Genomic DNA, 16,380 nt, shown 5'->3' with positions numbered 1-16,380 from the left:
ATAGCCTATTATAATCGTACGAACGGCGTTCACAAATTGCCTCGAAGCGGCTACACTGTGATCTGTCATACTTCATGAGACTAAGAGTACCTTTCTGGAGGCAACATTCTTTGTGCCGTGATGACGCTGAGGAGGCACGTATACCGAACAATGGGAATGTGTTGAATGTAATACACGTAAAAAAAGAAAAAAAGAAAGGCATAACAAAACAAAGAAGTACAATAACAAAGGCGATAACATGGCGCGGGCCAGCTCGAGGCCGTTGTGTTCGCCGCCCCGGTAGACCTGCCGTCAGCGGCTGCGTCGGCTCGTGCGATAAAAAAAAAAAAAGACGTAGCTCCTTGTGGTAAACAAGGAAAGTTAAACGTTAGCGTTCGTCGCCGTCGATAGCTCAGTTGGTAGAGCGGTGGACTGTAGAAGTTAAACACTGTGGACATCCATAGGTCGCTGGTTCGAATCCGGCTCGACGGAGTAATATTTTTTTGTGTTTTCTTTTCATTCAAACGGAGTGACAGCACAGCAGAGGATGCTATTTTCGTTCGTATTGGAATATTTGGACTCTGAGTAAACGAACAAAATCGGGTGACGGTTTGGATAGTACATACATCAATCAGAAGCTCGATGTTGAAATATGAACCTCTGCGTAACAAGCGCAGAAAAGCGCTACATTTACAACTCCTGCGTGTCGAAAAAAACGGAAAGGCTTGATCTTCTTGCATATATATTTGCTGACGTAATGTAATTGGTTATTGAATATCTTTATTTTATATTTCAGATGTATTAAACGTAACCAAGTTTCCCTTGTACAAGCAAATGTTAGGACACTACAGTACAATGCAAATCACTTCAGTGGAAGTTTTTAGCCTGGACGTTCTAGCTGTATACAGGGTGCCCCAACTATCATGCACCAAGATTTAAAAATATACAGATGCCACGTAGCTGGGACAGAACCACGGTAATGTTGTTTCCCGTCGCTTGGAAATACTCAGATTATGTTTGTTCTTTTTGCAGTCCACCTAATTACATAATTAGTCTTAATTATACAATCACATTATCAAATATTGTCATTAGATTAAAAGCGTCAATGACAAAATCGTAGAGCAACATGAAAAACTGCCGACACAGCTTTCTGTTGTTCGGCACGTGCTACATAAAAGTGCTCCTAATTCCGAGCGTGAAAGTAAGCCGCGGATAGAGGCAAAGTGCCTCGAACGGCCAGTCGCGCGGCAATCTGGAGGAGGAGGTCGTCGAGAAGACAGACCACCTCTGTCGGACTCGCAAAACACGTACCACACACGCTTTCCAGTAAAAGAAGAACTACTGCTGACTCTGTGAGTATTAGAAATCTTGTGCATTTCGTATAGAACGGTCATATAAGCTATCCAGGCACCATGCTGCAGGATGGCGTGACGCAGGCCATTTGGCTCGCCCTGGGCATCCCAGTGGCTTGCGTATCGCTCTGCTTGTGCTGCTACTTCGGATACTTCCGATAGCTGCGACAGTTATAAGCATTGCATGATGCTGCGAAGTTCGCGTGATTCAGAACAAACTGCAAGACAATGCAGGATACTTGTAAATGTTTAAAGGAGTGTCGATACTAAATGTCTTCAATTTGTAATTTTTGTTTGCGTCAAGTGAAGCTTCATACCTGCATGCCTCCTGGAAAAAAAAGAAAAAAGAAAAGAGATTGAGCTGAGAACAACGATGGTTATTGTTTATGTATGTGAATTGTACGAACGAACGAAGGAACGAACTAGCGAGCGAAGAAACAAAGTAGCGAGTGAACGAACGAACGAGCGTATTCCTGGCGAAGACCGACCATCGACCACCGTCCAACCACGAAAAGGAGCACAAGGGGCAAAGAAAGCTAATCGCTTTTAAAGGAACAATAAGCCAGGTAACAATTACTGGTAAGCTAGGTATCAATAACTAATTTGCTGTACGGGCTGATCATCTTTAAGTTTTCCTGCATTTAAGAAATCGCCTGTTGCTCATTATGTAATTCTGTAGCATTCGAAGAGGCGGACATTACTTCGACGAGCAATCGGAACAGATATTCAACTAATTAAAGAAACAATTAACTTCTGAATGGATTACTGTGAGGCCCACGTAGTTATTTGCGCATTGCGGCCGGTGACTTTGCGAGGCGTATCCACCGTTCGAATGAATTTCCAGGATGACACCAGTTGGGATATATGCGCCAATAAACTCGCCGTAAAAATGCACTGTTGTTCCGCTTAATTGTTACTGGGATATCAATTATACGGACACTCCAGGCGCATTTCTGCCGTCGTAAACATGAAGTAAGGAGATTGGACTAAAAGCACATTGGAATAGTTTTATATTATAGGGCCCTTGGTTCACCAACCGCAGTGACTACTATGTTGAGCAGCGCCATCGGCCTCATACGGGAGGCCAGCGTAGACATATCACACTGATATAAAGACTGCTAGATTTGAAATGCGTAACAACCATACCGGTGTATCACATATGTTTGATAACGCCTGCTGCTTACGTGTTTCGGGGTTGCCTTAGGTTGACCGTACACGAGCATGCGTTCTTTTCTTTTAGTTCTTACTCCAAGCGACACATAGCGAGCAAATTTTCCATTCCTGGCAATACACAGACGCCGGTTTGTCTTCGTTGAATTATAACCGATACACCCAAGATAGTTCACACCACATACGCACAGCTCGGCTGATGATGCGCATCACATGTTTGCGCCGCCAAGATAGATTTCCGCATACTGTAGTTACCGATGCCCCGAAAGGCTACACACTGGTTCCCCGACGACCTTGTATGAACGGCGAAGTAGGGCTGGTCAAAAAACTTTTTTGACCAATCATGGAGGGCTGATTGCAAAATGCGAATAAAGTTTGGAATAGCTTTGCGTTGTCCTACATAGCTTGAGCCAAAGTTTTAAAAATTGAAGGCACTCCGGACGCGAGTTGAACCGATTACATAATGTTGGAACTGGTGTAGAGTTACTGAGGCTATTTTTTTATTTTCCCTTTAACTAAAGGATGAGTTGTGTTTAATTAATCAACTTTTTAAGTATTGGCTGCAGACCCCAAGTGTGATACGCAAAGTTGTAGAGCACCTTGAAAAACCTCTCAATAAATTGTTTCCAGTACGATATATCTCACGTGATCCTTTCGTCCGCGTTCCAAAGAAAGCCCGCGAAATATGAAAAAAATGCCACGTGACGGGGCGATTGCGCACTGTTACACTGTAAGAAAAATTTACACCCTTTGCAGCGTATATTTGCCACACAACGATAATCGTCATCTGTCTTGTCCACATTTATTTTCTTTAACGCGGCGAGCCCGGTACTTTCCAGTAACGAACGGCATGCGCGTTAGCATGACATAGCATTCCGGACATAAAAGTAACGAGCGCAGCGTTTTCAAGAAAGGAAATGCGGTCAAGACAGATAGCGATTATCGTTGCACTCTTAGAAAAATTTACACCCTTTGGGGCGTATCTTGTCCCACAACAATAATCGTGATCCGTGCTGCCCGCGTTTCCTTTCTTTAACGCTGCGAGCCCGGCACTTTCCAGTCACGAACGGCATGTGCCTTATCAGTGTGACGCAGCATTCTCGACAGGAAAGTAGCGAGCGCCGAGTTTTCAGGAAAGGAAACGCAAGCAAGGCAGATGACGATTATTGTTGTGGGACAAATATACACCCCAAAGGGTGCAACCGTTTTAAGAGTGTGTGGCAAGTATACACCCCAAAGGGTGTAAACATTTCTTAAACTCTTAGAAAAATTTACACCCTTTGGGGCGTATCTTGTCCCACAGCAGTAATCGTCATCCGTGTTGCCCGCGTTTCCTATCTTTAACGCTGCGAGCCCGGCACTTTCCAGTCACGAATGGCATGCGCGTTATCAGTGTGACGCAGCATTCTCGACAGGAAAGTAGCGAGCGCCGAGTTTTCAGGAAAGGAAACGAAAGCAGGGCAGATGACGATTATTGTTGTGGGACAAATATACACCCCAAAGGGTGCAACCGTTTTAAGAGTGTGTGGCAAGTATACACCCCAAAGGGTGTAAACCGTTCTTAAACTCTTAGAAAACATTTACTCCCTTTGGGGCGTATCTTGTCCCACAACAGTAATCGTCATCCGTGTTGCCCGCGTTTCCTATCTTTAACGCTGCGAGCCCGGCACTTTCCAGTCACGAATGGCATGCGCGTTATCAGTGTGACGCAGCATTCTCGACAGGAAAGTAGCGAGCGCCGAGTTTTCAGGAAAGAAAACGAAAGCAGGGCAGATGACGATTATTGTTGTGGGACAAATATACACCCCAAAAGGTGCAACCGTTTTAAGAGTGTATTGTGAAACATAGTTCCAGCGCACATTTGAACAAGGACGAGGCGAGAAAGACAACACGAACGCCGGACTTCAACTGAGTTTTATTCATTGGAAACAGGGCTTTATGTACACAGGGGGAAGGGGTGGGGGACTGCTACTGCGCAGGACCACTCAAAAATATATCCTTGGTCTAAGCAAAGGTCATCACAGGTGTCAAAACAAAAATAAAAAGAGAAACTCTTCCCTCTTTTTTTTCCTTTCTATTTACGTCACTCAATACAATCTTGTTCATATCCCGCCCTGCCTAGCTGAATCGACACACCCGTTTGCCCTGAGATAATCAATTTCTTTTGTCCGGAGTGCAACAGAAGGAGCACTGACACAGTTCTCGTTTGCATTGGAGATACAACACGCTTCATATATTTCCCGGTGTTTCTGATCGCTATATTTGCGCAACACGCGTGTTCGTTCGAAAAAAGCCTCGCATGCTGGCTTGTGCGAGCAACAGCGCATGTGGTCGGCTAAATGACCAGCGCCACTTAGTGATGTAGCATTCCTGCGATGCTCTAGCAAGCGTTCATTCAGACAGCGCCCGGTTTGGCCAATGTAGCATTTCCGACAGGCGAGGGGAATACTGTACACAACGCCGACGTCACATTCAACGAGGGCTTTGGTGTGCTTAATTTTGCAGGCTGATTTCTTCTGGGATTGGTTTACAAGGCGACACATTCGTCCCAGCTTTTCCGGTGCTGAAAACACAACACGCACCCCGCACCTGTCGCCAACCTTCTTGAGGCGGTGAGACACCTGGTGCCAATAGAGCACTACGACAGGGCGCTTTTGCGGGCGTGCGTCATAACCAACTAGCCCAGCTGTCCATACTTAGCGATACTAATGCTATCTTCGGCTGGTCGCTTCCATCCCCCGAAGCAGAGTCGGGCTGATCCGGCGTTCCCCGAGCTCAGAGGTAGAGGACGAGCGCGCAAGCCAAACGTGCGACTCGCTCTCGGAGGAGGCAATGGCAGATGCTAAACCACGTGACTACTACCAACGTCCGATGTTTCGCTTATCGAAAGCTCCCGGCGCTGCCGGGAAAACCGGCGGACGCGCCGGCGGAACGAGCGTTCGTCGCAGTGGCCTAGGTTGCCTAGGTTACGGTGGGCCGTCGCCAACAGCAGCAACGCGGCTCTGCGATGACGTTTCAATTTCGACGACTGCTCCGACGACAGGGCTCGGAGCGCCTCAGAGCGCTCAAAGGTTGAGGAGAGCAATCGAGAAGAACCAGCCGAACGCAGGGCGGGCACCCTCTTTCAACCAGCCGAAGACAACGCCGCTCGCGAGAGCGCTCCAGAGCGCTCAGAAACGACCAGTCGAAGATGGCATAAGAGTGTAGAGTTTATTCTGCTGCTCTCAAGCGTGCGATGGATGAACAAGGTCGGCTGCAGCAATACGGTTCCGCGACAGGGCGTTATCTCTGGTGTAGGTATCTGGGCATGCGGCTTTTAGCGCATGAGGACGCAAATGTGTGCTGCTAAAGTGATAGAAGTGATAAAGTGTCTAAGGAGACGAAAGAGAACAAGAACATAGCTTTATTTTTTTATACTTGAAATGGGCAAGAGCTGGCAGCCTGCCGATGGAGTGTAATGGGGTTGTGTGGGGAGGCGGCATTAGGGGGGGGGGGGAGGGGGTCGGAATGATTTTCCAGTGACCTTCAGTCCAAAAGGCGCCCTTTGATTATAATGCGTGTTCGAAGCGGTCACCATCTGCTGCAATGCACATTTCGCATTTCACAGGCACATTTTCCGAGGTGCTCTTGATCATGGTATCAGGGATGGAGTTGCAGACTTTTCTTATTTTTTTCTTTTAGGTTCTCTGATGTTGTGGTTGGTGTCCGGTATACTTGATCCTTGACGTAGCTCCAGAGAAAGAAATCGAGGGGAGTTAAATCTGGCGACCATGCCGGCCATACAATGGGCTCATGCCGTCCAATCCAGTGCTGCGGGAATACTTCATGCAGCCATTTGCAAGCTTTGCTGCTGCCGTGCGCGGGAGCACCATCGTGGTGATACCAAATATCCTTGAACTTAGCCAATGGAACTTCGCAAATAAATTCCTCAAGCGTTCCATCAAGGATGTCGTTGACGTATCTTTCGCCCGTTAGCGCGCTATAAAGAAACACGGGGCCAATGACAGTGCCACCGTAATTTCCGCACCATACATTACCCGACCACTGGTATTGGTGATGTGTGTTCAAAACCCAGTGAGGGTTTTCTTCGCTCCAATAGTAAGTGTAGTGGATGTTCACTTGGGCATTACGTAAGAAAGTAGCTTCATCGGTCCACAGTATATTGTTGAAAAATCCTGGGTCCCCTTCCGTCTTGATTATAATCCAGTTTGCAAAGTCCTGTCGATTTTGGAAATCGCGGGGCTCCAACATCTGGTGCAGCTGCACGTAATACGGATGAAGTTGCCTCTTCTTAAGTACTCTCCACACTGAAGACTTTGACACTCCAGCTTCAGCATCCACACTACGAACACTTGCATGTGGGTCTGAAGAAGGTTTTGACAGAATATCTCTCACCACGTCCTCGAGCAGGAGCGAAGATTTATGTCGTTCCTTCATAAAAGTCCCGGTCGGTGTCAGCGTTTGATTTGCACGGACAATCGTCATTGAGCTCGGGCGCGTACCTGGATGCCAGCGTTGAAATAGCTCAACTGCGCGCTTTTTATGCCCACTTGACGCACCCAGAGCCAAAACTATATCCGCTCTTTCGTCACTGGAGTAAGCCATATCTGCTGCTCAACGGTGGTCACAGCCAAGTAGCGTTGCTTTGGAGAACACGCAGGAATACGGGTGCCTGAGGAGCACTGGATATATTGCAGTTCGCCGGGATCGGTTGAAACGTGATATATAAGGTATGATCTACATCAGGTAAACTGGAACAGCCTGCGGGGGCACTCCCTCAGGGACTGACGCACCGGTCACGGAGCACAAGTGTGAAGCCAGGCGCGGCCACCCGATACTGCGACCACGAAGCGATGCGCAGGTGCGAGATCAAGAAAGAACGTCTCGTAGACAGTAAGTGCGAGGAGAGCAGACGGGGTCAGTGCGAAAACAGTCATCGTCTGAAGAAGACATGCGTTATCTTCCTTGAATATAGCCAAAGTTTTGTTTTTTTATTACTAGTTAGTTTTTTTCCCCATGTGATCCATCCGCTGTTCTTCGAACCCTAAGGTTTAAAGTTGCAGCCTCATCGTCCAATTCTAAAACTACTACAAGGTCATTTGTGTACAAAGGCAAAATTGCAGCAGCCGTCATCGCCTTCCATCGTTCCCACGCGGTTCGCCCTTTAATTCTTTCAAGCAGAATCAAAATGCTGCTTTCGTCTTTTCTTTTTCGTGGCCTTACACCATGCTTACGCGCTTTATCGCTTCGGCACAGCTCGGCAAGCTGCACGCATTTGCACCGTCATGCGATAGAAGCCGCGTTCCCAGATACCTACGCCAGACATAACGCCCTGTCTCGGGCCAATCTCGCTGCAGCGGACCTTGTTGATCCATCGCACACTTATTGAGAGCACCACAATAACAGTGCGCAATCGTCCCTTCACGTGGTATTTTTTCATATCTCGCGAGCTTTCTTTGAAACGCGGACGAAAGGACCACGCGAGATATATTGTGTTGGAAACAATTTATTGAGAGGTTTTTCAAGGTGCTCTACAACTTTGCGTATCACACCTGGGGCCTGCAGCCAATGCTTAAAAAGTTGATCAATTAAACCCAACTAATCCGTTAGTTAAGGAGAAAATAAAAAATAGCCTGAGTAACTAAGTTAAGTTAAGTTAAGTTCATAAGTTAAGTGTCTACGTTTCTTCTTGATGACATGCGTGCCTTTCGTTTCGTGGTCCCTCACGAACTCTGTGTTGCTGATTTTCAAGTTTGCGTTGTTAGTTGTTTTCTTTTCTCGGTTTTTTTAGCCTTCCATGAATGTGCACAATTGCTGAAATCTGTGAAATCTGTAAAACTCAGTGCAGTGAGCTATGTAATGTTATGTATGCAATGTTATGCTATAATGCAATGACATGTAATGCTGTGACCCATAAATGTATTTACATATCTTGTTATCTGTATTATTGTATGTCTTGTTCCACTCCCCTCAATAATGCCCGCAGGGCCATGAGGGTACTTGAAATAAATAAAATAACTCTAGGCCAATTCCAACATTATGCATTCGGCTCAACTCGCGCTCGGAGCGCCTTTCATTTTTAAGACCTCTCAAGTTAGGTGGGACAACCTGTGTTACGCCCCAGCATGATAAATATATAAGCTATGTGCATCGGCATTGCCTATTTGTCCTGTAAAGTCATAGTATCCGACAGGGATCGCATGAAAAGAATGCAACGACTATTTGTGAGGACAAAATTTCCTCAATACGGTTGAGTGTGTCGTCGAGAACGTAATGAACAAAACCGAAAAAGAAAGAAAATTGGTTACGATCCTCTTTCTCGAAAAAGAAAGAAGAAAGAAAATGGGCTAACGTCGCAATAAGACCTGCATGATAATGCCGCACGACATTTATAGGTATATAAACGTTGATGCCCCATGCTTGGACCATGCGCTATATTGAGCAAAGATATCTGTAATCCAGCATCTACCACTGCTTCGAACGAAACTTGGACTGGTCGCTACTAACAAGACTCCAAATAAATTACCTGTCGCGCTCTGAAACAAATGAGCTTTCGTGCAGTGATTACTGGGTCATCAGATACTTATTAAACCAGAAAAAAACTTCATCGAAATTTTTTGTGTTAGCAAAGAAAACCTGAAAATTATGCAAAATATACAATTGCCAGAGCAATCTAGACAATGCAACTATACAACGCAAGGACAGAAAACAATTCATTAAACAAATTTGAATAACGTGCCGTGGTCTTAGCGTTGTGGTTTTCTTATATTATTTTAAGCAGTTACTATTATCAGTTGCTTTGGTCGTCTGTTTCTGCCGGCCCAGTAAAAACTCTTCGTCAACTCGGTCAGTAACACAAGTGGTTTGTCAGACTGTCTCGCTAAGGTTGAGAAGCAGAATGCACATAACGGTGTGTCGTGAAAAAAAAAAAAAGGAAACGAGAGAAGAAAAAAAAACTACGCCCAACGTGGGGCTCGAACCCACGACCCTGAGATTAAGAGTCTCATGCTCTACCGACTGAGCTAGCCGGGCGACGAGAACAGGCGGCCAAAAGTACCCTCTTGTAGGAAGGGAGCAAAAGAGCAAAAAAAAAAACATGAGCAAGGAGGAACAGTGACAGAGAGAGAGAGGTGAAGGGAGCGAAGCCGCGCGTATCCACGTGACCCGGCCGTGGCCGCGTGAGAGCGCGCGTGGTACCGCGTGGTGCTCTCTCTCTCTCTCTCTCTCTGCTCTCTGCGTAGTGGAGTGCAAACATAGCTGTTGTGGTGCAGGTCAACGTTACTAGAGTATCTAGTAACGATGGAGCAGGTGGCCTTACAGCAGGGCTGGAGATGGGGGGAGAAGGTGTAAAGAAGTCTCGCATCGGTGAAAAAAAAAAAAAAAGAAAACGTAACGTGACCAAACCGCCCAGGGGACTTGCAGCTCGAAGACGGACGGAAACGCGACAGATATTTTTGCACTGTCTCGATGAACCAGATCGCCCGGTTGCCATCCGGCGCTGAGAGCGGTATGCCTTTTCTTTTCCTTTTTTTTTCTGCCTGTATCTGTGTCCGTGCTTCATTAGCCAACGGGGATATGAATGAAGGCGTGAGCGAGCAGCCAAGAGTACCGATCGTGCAGGAAAAGTTAAGTGGAAAACAATGTGCAGAACGGACGTGACGCTACGATGAAGAAAAGCACGCGTTTCTTTTCCGTTTATTTCTTTCATTGGTCGCAGGTTTGTTAATCAGTGAATATCTTTGTCGAATTCGATCAGTATTCATATGTTCCCGTTATCGGTGTTATTGCATTTTTGGTTTTAGAAACAAGATTTATCCGTGCAATACGAAAAGGGACGTTTCATAAGTTGCTATCACGGCCGCTCGATGGTTGCTATATTGCGCATAGAACAGTCGTGTTGATACCGAAGACCCACCACGCAGTGATTTTTTTCCCCTTGCGAATGGAGGCACGATTGAAGCGCCAGCAGGATATCGTGGCTGGACATTATTTGTACCTTTAGGGGGAGCAGAAGCCTCATTTCTTCGTCGTGGCCTGACTTCCTGCGCATTGTTTTGTCTAGTGCGCCAGCACCAAGGCCCTCGAAGTTGGTCCTGGGCGCTATTATAAATACTTTTGATTGATGCATTGACTGATTTATTACTATTACACCAAGAAATAGAAACAGACACAAATCGACGTACGAGTTTAGTGGCACACTTCAAACTTCAAAAGGCATTAAAATATCGATAACAACTCAATAACCTTGGTTTAGCCAGAAAAAAGATGAAAAGATGGAAACGCTGGAAGCGAAGTCAAACAAATTTTAAGCTGGTATATATATATATATATATATATATATATATATATATATATATATATATATATATATATATATATATATAACCAGCATGGCGGGCGGTGAAATGATCGCGACGCTGCCGGCGAGCGCGCCTTAAAGAATTTTTATTTATTCATTTATTTATTTGATTTTGCGGCATTCCTTCTTATCGTCCCGAGTCCTAGTGACGAGTGCGAGTGCTCTGAAGGATATTCGCGTGTACAGGCGGCAACTGGCGGTACACGGACACTGCACCTTTTGCCCGACGCAATCAACGCTTACGTGTTCTTCGATTCGGAAAAAGGTGCACCGCATCACAAACGAAAATTTAAAAAAAAAGTGCAGGCGGTGCAAGTTTCGCTGCGCCGGGCTGCACCACCTCGGTGCGAGGTTCGAGGGCCCCGCGGCGGTACCTCACTGCACCGTACCTGGCCGTACCCCGTGCGTGCAATCGATGAAGGGGGGTGTAACAGAACCGCTGTGCCTCGGAGAATCGAGGTCTGCGGGGGGCAGCTCGCCGTGAATGGACGCTCGACGACTGTAATAATAGCGCATACCTCTGGGGCGAGTATTGGCGCGACTCCATCCCTGCACATGCCGGGTGGTACGTATTGCTCCCGCTGGATACAGAAGGGAACGAAGCAGCGACACGCAATCAGTTCAAGCAATGTTTCAATGTAGAACTTTGCGAGGTCGATTCTTTGTGCGAAACCTTTAGAAAGCTTCGTCACGAAACCCCTCGCCACAAACGGTGTTATTCAAGCATGCCGTGCTGTATGATGTATCTTCTTTTGTTCTTATTTTTGAAACACGCGGATAGCCGACCGAATAAAAAAATATATAAATATATAGTGATGTCACTTGAGCTTGCAACCCGACTGGCTTCCCACGTGACGTCGTCGGAAATGCTTTAATTGCAGTACACAGTTATAAAGGGAAAATCATTAAAGTACAGTACACTGACTGCTTTAATGATGCCGGTTCATTAAGCTTATATTTCTTAGAATATGCACACACAGTGATTTATGTACCTGTAAAAATAGAAACACAAATGCAACAACAGAAGGTTTTTTTTCTTACATTTTTTTTTTTTTTTTCAGAGCCATGGCGCGCTCCTGCTTAAGAATACGGTTCGTCTGCTACAACAGTTGTTGTGCACGGGCATGCAAGGAAAAGTCGGGATTTGTGGAATCTTTGTGAGGCTGCGCGAACGAAGGCGAAGGGTAGACTTTAAAAAATGCGACTAAGGTTGTCAGTAGTACAATGGCGACGGCAGTCAGCGGGACGCAGAGGGGTTACGTTCACTAAACGTAGTTGCAGGGATGTCTCGTTCGGCGGCAGAAATAAAGACCTCCGAGATCCAACAGTGCGCACATCCCGATCTCGGATCTGATGCATGCGGCCGGCCCGGCTTATCCCACTGCACGACACAATAGAAAAAACACACGAGCTGCACGCAAAGCCTCTGAGGAGGCGAGACACAACCATGGCCACAGGAGGAAAAATAAATGCCCAATACGAACGCCGCCACGGCTTATTGTATGTAGCTCCTCGCTGTTGAGAAAAGTACTCCTGAGAAGAGGTACGCCAAAAATTGTTTCAGGTGATGGATGGCCTTTCATACACGATAATATAAAATTGAGAAAACGTTTTCTCGCTGCCGTTCTCGCACGAGCTTGCGCGCACTGGTATGGTACCGAGGTGGATGCTCAGAGAGAGCGAGAGAGAGAACACTCCCACAATTTCCTTTCGTACTACGCTCTCATTCGCTATGTTGATAGCCACGTTAGCATTCATTGTGCCTTCGGAATTCATCCTGCACACAAAATCCATCGTAGCCGACATCCGCCGAAGCAACCTGGAACAAGTTGCGATTCCTAGTTCCGCTCGTCTGCAGTATTTGTTCATTTCATTCGGGAAATATAGTATGTCACGCGACCAAGTGCGTTTTCACCTTATTAACTACTTACTTAGTGCTCCAAAAAACGTGGTGCGACTACAGGCGAAACACATATCCATACCTCTTCCTCGTCAAACAAGCAGAACCTAGCCGCAGCATCTCGAACTGCGAAGTTGTTTGCCGAGCTGTGCACACACTTCGAAGGGCTCCGTTCAAAATGTTGCCGCGCGACGAATCTCACGAATTGAAATGGAAGGCATGCTTCATTGATCCGTGCGAACAAATACCATTTTCGCGTTTTTATCTGTTTAAATCTGCACCGCCAAAGCGAAATTCAATCACACTCTCGTCCAGAAAACACACGGCAGTTGTTTGGCGCTTGGCCTCTCACAAAACCGCTCCGCTTAGACGGGTTCTCCCATTGGGGGTGTAGCTCAGATGGTAGAGCGCTCGCTTAGCATGCGAGAGGTACGGGGATCGATACCCCGCACCTCCACTTTTTTTTTTTTTTCGCTGGTGTTTTTTTTTTTATTAAGCTTGTAGTGTTTTAATGCACTTCGCAAGCCCAAGCCGCTACTTTACTAAACCAACGGCAACGGCTCCTGCCAGCCCAACAACGCCGTTTGCAGCTTTTTTTCGCGTCTACTCAATCCGTTTTCCCGCCAGCACCGCGATTTGCCTACTGATGCCGAAACTGGATGCTTTCGTTAAATCTAGCAACCTATTTGAAGAACACCAACTATGAAAGCGGTAACCTAAAAACTTGGCCGGTCACAGAAAATGTAAGCATGTAATGTAGAAACGTATTCCTTGTCGATAAAGTAACCAAACCATGTCGCTAAGACTTTATGGCTTCTCTTAATAAAAAAAGTCATTATAATAAGTATTTCTGTTTTCCGTTGAGAAATCTGCATGCTGATTGTTTGTTAAACAAAAAAAAAAGACAAAGAAAGAATATGAGCAAAGCCCATATGCGTCTGAGTTTTCTGCCGATGAAGCAGATACATAACTGATTCCCAGTGCCGCAGCCTACCATATTTCGCCATTAGGGACAATTAAAACGTTTAAATACTAAAACAAGAGCGTCATAATGAGTGGGCATTTCATTGAAATCAGCACATATATATTGCTATATAGTGGCAGCAGGTGTCGGAGCCGGCGAAGTCGGGTTGTCGTCGCCGGGAGCCATGAAGGAAGGCTCGACGTACCGTCCACTGCGAAGCTCCGTGACGAGGTACAGGGACCGTCCACCTCCACCAGATATGTTACGTAGGAAAACGCAGACGAAAAGCTATGTACAAGTACATTTACAGGAAAATACGCTGCGCTTGGCCAAGAGGCAACAGCCCGCGCTAGCTTCTAATCGTCGTCGTCGTCTTCACACTGCTTGCCTTTCGTGATCGCACACATTGTGCCGTAGCAATATGATACTTTTACATAAAAACGTGTCTTAACTTCAGTGGGTGCGTGGTGTTGAACAAAATACTTCTTGCGAATCTCCACGATAAGCTTCTTGACATGCTATGCAGCCCAACGGTTCGGGAATTCCTAAAGCTGGGAAAGCGAGGGGGGGGGATGAGTGGGAGTAGAAGCGAATATTCCCAGTCCTGGCCGGCTTCTTCGGAATATATAGTTATCAATATAAAATAGGCTTCAGAACTGTCCGGCATAAACTGCTAGCAGTCCAGGACAACGTTCATTATGGCTAGATGGTGCATACTTGAATTAGGAAGGAACAGCGCCAACTAAGACGATCACGAGAGGGAGAACAACACAGGACAAGCTCCAACGTCATCTCTGAATAAAGATAAAGTGAATAAAGATAGATGAAGTTGGCGCTTGTCCTGTGTCGTTCTCCCTCTCGTGATCGCCTTACTTGGCGCTGTTCCTTCTTAATTCAAATGCTAGCAGTACTGCCCTCTATTCTCAATTATTATTTCATTGGATATAATCGATGAAGTTAAGCTAGTTGCCTACCGTTGATTCGTCATTTGAGAGGTCAGTTAAAACGTTGTGGGCCACGTTGAGAAAAATTAAAACTCAGGTTTTCACGATGAAGCACATTTTCTCCAGTTAGATTATGTGAGAGTCCAGCAGCACAGACGGTGTAGTCGTCACACGAATGTGATAACAGCCCACGATGCAGTACGCTCCGGTCACGCGAATACAAAAAGAAAAAGAAGAGAGAGAGAAGTACAGGGACCTGCATATTTCGCTTAACGGGTTTGAAAAAATATTTTGCGCTTACCGCTGCACTATTCGAGCTCAAATTTTCCCGTAAGATCGCATTTTGGCTTCTACGTCGTTCAGTGTAACGCTTACCACCGTTAATTGCCTGGTCTTTAAGAAAAATAATTACGCAGATTCCACTCACTGTGGGAATCGATGTAAGCCAAGCTTTCTGTGCTGATTGCTTTGATTGACGATAATTATCGGTGACGTTGATGGCGAAAGTTTAATTTCTTCAGCATTTAGTCTAACACGAGAGTGGTGAGTTGATGGTAGGCGTTACCTTGCGTGCACCCCTGCTGTTTGTCTGCGTAGTGCGTACAGAACACACAGGGAGAGGTGTTTGCTTGAGGCGATGTTGATCAATGCCATAGCCGCAAAGCTACCGCGTCGGGGACAGAAGTGTTGATTCGACATGCGATCGCTTCCGTAGTGTCACCTGGACCCTGCGTTGCGCTTTAATTAATGCGGCTTTGCTTCGGCACGCCCTGCGTAAGTTTGCCGCATGACAAATTTGCATGATGTTTATTTTTCAGAAACAGCAAAAACGTACTGTATATTACCTTGTACTTAAGTTTATGCAGCTTCCCGCAACCGCTGTCGTGTTATAGTAGTAGCGTTGCCTTGCCTTACGTCACCTTTTCCCTATGCCCTCCCACCCCTCCTTGTATGGGGACTGCCTCTTCTCCCCCCAGCTCTCTACAGTTCTATCTACGTCCCCTCTAGACTCGCATGTTAGTAGAAAGGCAAGCGCTGAAGTTTCTGCAATGCTTTTGAGGAGGGTCACGAATGATTACAGCTGTCAAGAGGCTAATTAATGTGGCGATGCCCAGGAAGCTCCACAGCACATTGTGCACATTCGACGCGGTGGGGTCGAAACGAATTTCTCGCGTCGCCTTTTTTCTCTGCCTCGCTCCTGTCATTTATGCGCACTCTCTGAACGGCCCCCGACGTGGTGTGCCAGACAGCAGCAGCATCTGCAGCAGCAGCTGCAGTGGGAAAGTCCAAGGAAGATGCAAAGAAAGCTTCGCTTTAAAAGTGCAAGTTTGCCTTCGTTTATGGGGATGCCAACCGGGGCCGCGACAGCGCAAGTATAACCTTGTGTCGCCGCCTGCTGGCACTTGCAGAAAGGAGCGTTTCAGGAATGGATGCCACGTGTTGCCGGGAGATAATAGGAGATAAGCGACACCCAAAGCGATGCTTTTCTTTGAGAATCTCGCCGGGTTTCGTGACAGTGAGAGCTGCGGCCTGGCTGTTGCAGAATAGGGCAACCAATCACAGCGGAGTACGCACGCCGAGAGCGCCGCTGGATTCATTGCACTACCACCAGATGGCGCTAGCCTGCGCGCATCCGCGGCGGTATTGCATTAGCCTCTCTGTAATGCCTGAATAAAGCCTTCCGTGTCGCCTCTTGCAACACAAACTCGTGT

General features: G+C 46.6%; 3 non-coding genes across 3 annotated transcripts; 2 read left to right on the top strand and 1 right to left on the bottom strand.

Moving 5' to 3' along the window:
- Positions 1 to 380: 380 nt before the first annotated feature.
- Positions 381 to 471, top strand: TRNAY-GUA (transfer RNA tyrosine (anticodon GUA)). Its single transcript is given in 2 exon segments — positions 381 to 417; positions 436 to 471. It is a non-coding gene; the product is annotated as a tRNA-Tyr (tRNA).
- An 8,989-nt stretch (positions 472 to 9,460) lies between these two features.
- On the bottom strand, positions 9,461 to 9,533 carry TRNAK-CUU (transfer RNA lysine (anticodon CUU)). The gene has a single exon. It is a non-coding gene; the product is annotated as a tRNA-Lys (tRNA).
- Positions 9,534 to 13,144: 3,611 nt separating this feature from the next.
- Positions 13,145 to 13,217, top strand: TRNAA-AGC (transfer RNA alanine (anticodon AGC)). The gene has a single exon. It is a non-coding gene; the product is annotated as a tRNA-Ala (tRNA).
- Positions 13,218 to 16,380: the final 3,163 nt, after the last annotated feature.

The sequence above is a fragment of the Dermacentor albipictus genome, chromosome 2 (genome assembly GCF_038994185.2).
Source record: "Dermacentor albipictus isolate Rhodes 1998 colony chromosome 2, USDA_Dalb.pri_finalv2, whole genome shotgun sequence".
Lineage (NCBI taxonomy): Eukaryota > Metazoa > Arthropoda > Arachnida > Ixodida > Ixodidae > Dermacentor > Dermacentor albipictus.
Note: the sequence above shows the minus strand (reverse complement) of the source record. Positions and strands in the feature narration are given on the sequence as shown.